Genomic DNA, 8,855 nt, shown 5'->3' with positions numbered 1-8,855 from the left:
TGCGGTAGCAACAGTGGCGCTGGGATCCGCATCAATGATCTGCTTCCCTTTTTCATACCCCTTATCGGGTTCTGACTCAGAGTCGGAACATGCATCTGATTCTGAAACCTTTAGCTCAGCCACCAGTGACTGCTTGGCCCGACACTCACTTGTGTTGTGAGTGGAGCTCTTATGGAACTCGCACCATTTTCCAGTGTCCTTTCTCGGCTTCGCGGCGTTGCTCTTTGCTTGCAGCTTCGGCTGGTTGTCTTGGGCTGTCCCGCCTTGGCTTTGTCCTTTGTTCTGTGGTTTAGGGGCACCTTTCCCCTGCTTTGGATTCGCAGATCCAAAGTCTCGCTTCTTTTGTTTAAACTTCTGCTCGACCTTGACGGCATACGGTATGCTGCGCCGAGCGAGGGGATGTTTAGGAACTGTATTTCTTCCTGGATGTACTTGTGCAGGCAGCCACGGTATTTGAGTATCAAATGTTGCTCCGAATCCTTGATACCCAACTTTGTGCGAAGGGTATGGAAAAGATTGGTGAACTCCGGCACGTCTTGGTCCCTTCCCTGCCGCAGCGTGGTCCACTTTATGTATTCATCCTCATAGCTTCCGACAGGGTAGTACTGCTCCTTGATGGCATCCCGGAACGAATCCCAGGTGGGTGCGGCTGAAAATAGTGAGCCAGTACTTTCATCCTTCTGCTCGCAGTAGGTTTCCCACCAGTCCTTGACGTGGGGGGCTGCTTTGAGAAGAGCAAAAACAATCTTTTCCCGACTCGAAAATTCATGAACAGAAAAATAACCCTCTAGCAGATTTAACCATTTATCTACGGCATCGGCGTCTATCTGACCCTCGAATATGGGGATTTCAAAATTAACTTGTACCTTAAAGGGTGTGGCGTTTCCAGAGGAGCTGCTGGAAGCCGATGCGCCGCTTCTGGGTAGCCGCTGAAGGATCTGCGCAAAGCTGTCCATCATCGCGTTCCGTTGTCGCTCGAGCGCTTCTTCGAGCAAGATTTTGATGGGATCTCCTGCCCCCTCGTCTTTCTTCTCGTCCGCCATGGGAGGCCGTCGGGATTTGCGAGGCTGGTCTTGCAAAGGTTCAACCAGTTCAAGCCCTAACTCCTTATATCCCGACCTTGTTGGGGACATGCAAAGAAAAACAGAGAAAAAGCAGACCGCTCTGATACCACTGATCCGGATTTAAACAGGAACGCAACAAATTACAGAGATAACCATATACACAAAGATGCAGCGGAAATAATACTTCATTTCATTAATGGAAAATACTGAAATATGCTTACAAACAGAAATGGCAATAAACTAGCTAGGGCGATGGTAGCTTATCTCTGAGAAGAGATGTGATGGCTACATGCCTCTGAACTGTGTTACAATGAGGCTCGAAGGCCTATTTATTGTTGAGAAACAATGGAAAAACCCTTAACATTCCAAAACCTAACCCTAGGAGATGAAACGCCAAACTGTGGGCCCCGTTTGGGGGTAAGTTGGTACATCAACTTCCCGGGGTCGTAACTTTGGCATATGATCTCCGTTTGACGCGTACAATAGCTCATTAGAAAGATCTATCCGAGCACTATCATTGTTGGAACGGGCAACACCAGTCCATTCCATGGACTCGTGTTGCTCCTGGATTCCCCCAAAAACGTCGTTTAGGGCCTCAAAACGGCTCCGGAAGTTCAGGACCCGAAAAACTGCTAAAAATAGTAAGTTGTGCTACAATTAAGGAAACTGAAAATGCTGAGAGAGACAATGGTGGGGGTCCAGGTGGACTTGGCAGGTGGCCACCAATATCCACCTGGATCACCATTCCAATGGGAGGTGCTGATGTTGTACTAGGAGTCCAATGGCTACAATCCTTGGGTACAATAGCTTTTAATTTTCAAGAACTTTTCATCAAATTTTCTGTGGAAGGAAAGGAAGTTGAATTAACGGGTATTGCAAGGAAACCATGAAAGATAATAAGTTCTAATGGTATGACAAAGCTTCTAAAAAAGGAACAAAGAGGTGTAATTGCACAATTATGTTCGCTAGATGTTTCCACATCGGAATCATCTATTTCTCCAAATCTCCAAAAAGTCCTAGACAATCATTCCAAGGTATTTGAGACTCCCAAAGGTCTCCCACCTATGCATGATCATGATCATGCTATTCATCTGATTCCAAGAAGTGTTCCTCCAAACATCAGGCCGTACAGATATCCCTATGTCCAAAAGAGTGAAATTGAACGTATGGTTGCAGAAATGCTAGAGGCTGGTATAATTCAACCGAGTCAAAGTTCTTTCTCTTCTCTAGTAGTATTAGTGCACAAGAAGGATGGATCATGGCGCATGTGTCCGGATTATAGGGAGCTCAACAAGCTCACTATTAAAGATAATTTCCCCATTCCTGTCATTGATGAATTACTGGATGAATTGCATGGATCAATTTACTTCACCAAGTTGGATCTTCGTTCAGGATATCATCAATTCAGAATGAAGATTGAAGACATTCCGAAAACAGCATTTAGAACTCATGAGGGTCATTATGAATTTTTGGTCATGCCTTTTGGCCTTACCAATGCACCTTCAACATTTCAAGGTTTGATGAATTCAATTTTCAAACCATTCCTTAGAAAATTTTTGTTAGTATTTTTTGATGATATACTAATCTACAGCAAGTCTTGGAAGGATCATGTTGAACATGTTGACATGGTGCTACAATCATTGGAGGATAAACAATTATATGCAAAAAGATCCAAATGTTTCTTTGGAGTCCAGGAGGTGGAATATTTGGGTCATATTGTATCTCATGAAGGAGTTAAGGTAAACCCTAGCAAAATTAAAGCCATTAAGGAATGGAAAATCCCTACATCCATAAAGCATCTGCGAGGATTTCTTGGGTTGACAGGGTATTATCGTAAGTTTGTTAAGAATTATGGGAGAATAGCAGCACCTCTAACAACATTATTGAAGAAAGATGCATTTTCATGGACTCCGGAAGCAAAAAAGGCCTTTGAACATCTTAAAGAGGCAATGTGCCAAGCACCGGTCTTAGCTACACCGGACTTCACAAAAACCTTTATTGTGGAATGTGATGCTTCAGGAAATGGAATTGGTGCTGTTCTAATGCAAGATGAAAGACCCATTGCTTTTGAAAGTCGTCCAATCAAGGGAAAGTTTTTAAGCAAAGCTATTTATGAGAAGGAAATGTTGGCAATACGCCATGCACTTAAGAAATGGCGACCCTACCTAATGGGAAGACACTTCAAGGTATACACAGATCATGATAGCCTTAAATACTTTTTAGAACAAAGATTATCCTCTGAAGAGAAACAAAAGTGGGTCACAAAGATGTTGGGTTATGACTTTGAAATCATCTACAAAAAAGGGAAGCAAAATGTGGTGGCAGATGCACTCTCAATAAAGGATGATAAGGTGGAAGCATTGTTGTGCGCCATTTCTATTATCCAACCAGATTGGATAAATGAAGCAAGGGAGGAATGGAAGAATGATGAAGAAGTGTGGGCACTTATTCGAAAGCTACAACAAGATTCCGACATGTCTGATACATTTAGCTGGAAAAATGATTCGTTATGGTACAAAGATTGCTTATACCTCTGTAAGAATTCCCAGCTAAAACAAAAGATTCTTATGGAATTGCACACTTCTCCCTTAGGAGGGCACTCAGGATTTCTAAAAACTTACCACAAGGTTAAGAAGGAATTTTTTTGGGACGGCCTTAAATCAGATATTCAAAAGTTTGTGGCAGAATGTTTGGTTTGCCAACAAAATAAAGTGGAAACAATTAAGACACCGGGTCTATTACAACCTTTATCCATTCCAAGCCAACGTTGGGAGGAGGTTTCAATGGATTTTATCACAGGTTTACCCAAGTCTGAGGGAAAGAGTGTCATCATGGTGGTAGTTGACAGACTTACCAAGTATGCACACTTTTGTGCATTATCACATCCATTTAAAGCCAGTACAGTTTCTACTGCATTTATGGAAACAATTCAAAAGCTACATGGAAACCCAAAGATTATTGTAAGTGACAGAGATCCCATTTTCACTGGAAATTTTTGGACAGAATTATTTTCTTGTCTTGGTACTCAGTTAGCTCATAGCTCATCTTATCATCCTCAATCTAATGGGCAAACTGAGATAGTAAACAAATGTTTGGAAGGATATCTTCGTTGCTTCGTTTCTAATAAACAGACACAATGGGTCAAATGGTTGCCTCTAGCTGAATGGTGGTATAAAACTTCCTTCCATACAGTAACAAAAATGACACAATTTATGGCACTTTATGGGTATCAACCACCATCCATCACATCATATTTAAGAGAAAATTCTAAGGTTCAGGCAGTTGAACATCACATCGAACATCAACAACAAGTCCTACAAATCTTAAAGGATAACCTCTTGTTGGCACAGAATAGAATGAAACAACAGGCAGATCAACATCGCAATGAAAGAAGTTTTGATGTAGGTGATTGGGTATTCCTACGGCTACAACCATATAAGCAAATGTCCCTCAAGCAAGCTAAGAAGGATAATAAATTATCACCAAAGTATTATGGTCCGTACAAGGTGTTGCAAAAGATTGGTACTATGGCATACAAATTGGAGCTTCCTGCAGCTTCTTGATTGCACCTAGTTTTCCATGTTTCATGTTTAAAGAAGGTTATAGGCGACAAGCTCCGAGTTCAAACAATATTGCCAGAACTTGACGAAGAAGGAAAAATTATATTGGAATCGGAAGCAGTCACAGAAACAAGAACTCGACAGCTACGAAATCGATCAATTTCAGAGTATCTTATAAAGTGGAAGAACTTATCGGCCGAAGATTCGACATGGGAGGATGAGAATTTTATGTAGAAGTATCTAGAACTACTCAAGCGTTGAGGACAACACTTTTTTGAAGGAGAGGGGCATGTTGGGTCCCTATAATACTAGTGATTACCCCATTACTATTGTAGTTATACCCCTTATTTATATTGTTGTGCCCTTATTACCCCCATATTGTTATTTCTGTGCCCAATAGAATCCCTCTATTGTTATTTTTGTGGCTTTATATTATTATTGTTAGGTCAGCTGGATTATATTGTGACTCCTTAGACTCCTATATATAGAAAGGAGGTTTTGTCATTTGAATCATCCAAGAATTATTCATTTATGTAATGTAAAGGAGGTTGCCCCCTCGAAGAGGCTGAATTCTAAGGCGTTGATCTATCTTTTCTATCTTTTCTTGAGCTGGTTTCATAAGATTGTGCACCAGAAAAAAATTTCGTTCATGGAATCATTTGCATAAGGGAATGAAGGAAATTATCAAATCTGTAATTGACTATGCCTAGATCTCAGAGAAATGACAATTTTATTGATAAGACCTTCACAATTGTAGCAGATATCTTATTGCCAATAATCCTGATGGCTCCGGGGGAGAAAGAAGCATTTACCTACTACAGAGATGGTGTGATTTGATATTTTTTCCGTTCTTCTTTTTTGGGGAAAGAAATGATAAGGTATTCGGGAATAAAAATTGGGTAAAATAAAACTTACGCTCAGTGAAGGTGAGTTCTGGAGATAGAACAATTCCTTCTGTCGTGTATCCCCGGTCAATTCACCTTTAGATGCTTTCATCTCCTGAGGATTTTAGTACTGAGCGAAAGGTTACACCTATGCAATAGGCCTTGCTTTTATAGTTGAACCTATTTGATAGGTGTGCATGAGGGGAGAAAGCACTACGTATGCAAATCGACAACAAAAAAGCTTTGTTATAGCCCATATGCATTACCCTTTTCTGAAGGGTAGCGAGAATGGTTGGGACAACAAACATCCATCTCATTTGTACTGCGGATACCCTTATAATGGAACCATCAGAGCAGGGTTAGGGTCGGTCAAGTCGTCATCAGGTCTCACTATGTCAAAATACTACTTTGCCCTGTATAAAAGAAATGGTATTTCAACAAGAACCAAGTAACCATTTCTTTTTATATCTGTGATAGTAATATGATATTAAAAATACAATATAGTATTTCCCTCCTTTATGCTTGGATAAAAAGAAGTGCTTAATCCTTTAGGAGAACTAAAAGTAATGGGGGGTGGAAAGCTTATTTTGGCCTTGAAAATAATTGTAAAATAGCAAACCTTGTAATGTGGGATAAAAAGAAGTTCCTCTTTGAAAATTTGGTCACTCCTGTTATCTTATATGGCTATGACATTTGGGGTTGCAGCATCTCCAGAAAATCATGGAGAAAGATTGAACAAATCTAGAAGCGTTTTATAACTTATAATCTGAAAAATAAAAGTAATACACCCTATCCTATTCTCCTTATAGAAGCAGGTCTTCCCCTATTGAGAGCCTAGCTATGCTTAGGTTTCTGTTGTACAAGCACAAACTCAATAACATAGACGATCATAGACTTCCTAAGCTAGCTTTAAATTCTAGCCAAAACCACCTAAGGCTCAATTGAGGGTGGCATAAAGACACAAGGGCCTCGTTAAACTATTGGGAGATCAACGAAAATGATGCATTTCAAAACATAAATAACATTAAAGATATTGTTACTTCTAAGTTCAAAGAAATAACATTAATGAGTTTCTATGGCTACACAGACCATTGATGATACTTCCCTTAATGGAACCATTAACATTCCAGCCCAGATCAATGGTTATGGGATTCACTCAGAATAGGCTCCAGAACTCATTGTTGAACTCATCGAGATCTTATTAAAAAAAATTGCCCCAACTGGAAATGCTTTTTTAGTATTTTCGGGAGAGTCAGTGAAAGGAACAACGAACACTTGAATACATGTATTCTATGAAGAAGGACGAATGGGACCGCTTATTTGGTCCCATCACTTATTTGACCTTATAATTGTTCTTTGTAATATGGATAAACATTTCATTGATTAAGGTACTCATTCTATGATAATTTCTAACCTACTCCCTAACCTACTCCCTATCCTACTGTCTATTTTGGTGCCTTTAGTCGGCTTATTACTTCCAACAATTACAATACTTCTTTATCATCTGTATATGCAGAATGATGAGATTTTATGAATCTAATCAAATCAGATTTAATAAATGGGTTTAGATCTTTCAATTGCAGAACAGATAGGATATCTATATCTATTTTAGATGATATAAGATAGAACTCTTATAGACACAAAATAGGTATAAATATCCAAATTATATGTATATGAATATGGATATTTATTCATATTCATATTCATATACGTATACAGATAGGATCTACACATATGTCAATAAATAGGTATGGGTCAATATGTTAATGTCGTCGGTTTTATTTTTTCATACGGTATAGATATCTATTCCAGGAGATATTTATACTCCATTGATCCGATGTTGTTTCTAAAATTGAGAAATTAGGGAAGGACCCATTTGAAATGGATGGTAAGAATGGAAAAGAAGACAAACTTGGCTGACTTAACTAAAATTTTATCTATCTATATATATATAGTTCATAAGAGTTTGGGAACCAAAGGATAAAAAAGTTGGCTATTTCCTCAACTTCAATAGGATGGAATTGAATACAATTTTTTATGAATCGTTGATCCAAATGGCTCTGGATAGAACCTATCACAGGGTCTCGAAAAAGAAGTAATTTCTTTTGGGCTTGTATCCTCTTTCTGGGTTCACTAGGATTTTTCCTAGTCGGGATCTCGAGTTATTTTGGTGAGAACCTGATACCCTTATTGTCATCTCAGCAAATACTCTTTGTTCGACAAGGAATTGTAATGTGTTTTTATGGTATTGCAGGTCTGTTCATTAGCTCTTACCTGTGGTGCATAATTTTGTTCAATGTGGGTAGTGGCTATAATAAGTTCGATAAAAAAAAAAGGAATTGTATGACTTTTTCGTTGGGGATTTCCCAGAATAAATCGTTGTATTTTCCCACGATTTCTTATGAAGGATATCTAGATGCTCAAAATGGAAATTCAAGAAGGTATTTCCCCTTGTCGTGTTCTTTATATGGAACTAAAGGGCCGACAAGACATTCCTTTAACTCGTACTAGTGATAATCTGAACCTAAGGGAGATTGAACAGAAAGTCGCTGAATCAGCCCGTTTCTTGCATGTATCCATTGAAGGGTTTTGAAATCGGGGGTGTCTTTATCCTCGACATATATTCAAATGTAAAAACATTTGAATATATGTCGAGGATAAAGGAACATGAATAAATATCCAATAAGAAAATTTCAATAAATATTCCATTTTCATACAATCAAATTTCAATAAAGATTTCATTGTATGAAAATGGAATGATATAGGATCTTTACAAACAATATACTATTTTTATGAAATAGTATAGAAAGAGGTAATATAGAAAAATTAATAAGTTAAAATAGAACTGGTACCAGTAGATGAATATGATGTATCAGAAACAACAATTACTAGATAGAGTGGTCCGGTTTCCCTAAAACTAAAATGCTTTTTTACTCTCATCACGATCCAATTATGACTTTTTGTTGTTCTCTCATTTTTCAAGAGCGTTTGTCATCTTTGGAGATAACTGGGGAAATATTCGTAAAGGATCTAGTGATTAGGATTCAAAGGATCTTGGCAATGAATAAGACTTATGTTACTTCAAGTTATTCTTCTAAAAAAGAAGAAGATGAAAAAAATGAATAGATAATTGGTCCAGATATAAATGATTTGGAATGACCTCCTTATGCTCTGTCTCAGCCATTGTGAACAAAACTTTTACTTTTTTCCCGAGGATATTTTTTTGATCGGGATCAAACAATTACGCAATAGATCAATCTATGGATCCCATACCTCATTCTATCACTCGTACTTTGTCTAGATTTCTGACAGAACTCACAAGTGAATCAGGTTCACTAGCGATTCAT

Source organism: Pinus tabuliformis, chromosome 1_1, assembly GCF_031772625.1.
Source record: "Pinus tabuliformis cultivar Carrire ecotype Pingquan chromosome 1_1, CPIR1, whole genome shotgun sequence".
Taxonomy (NCBI): Eukaryota; Viridiplantae; Streptophyta; class Pinopsida; order Pinales; family Pinaceae; genus Pinus; species Pinus tabuliformis.
Note: the sequence above shows the minus strand (reverse complement) of the source record.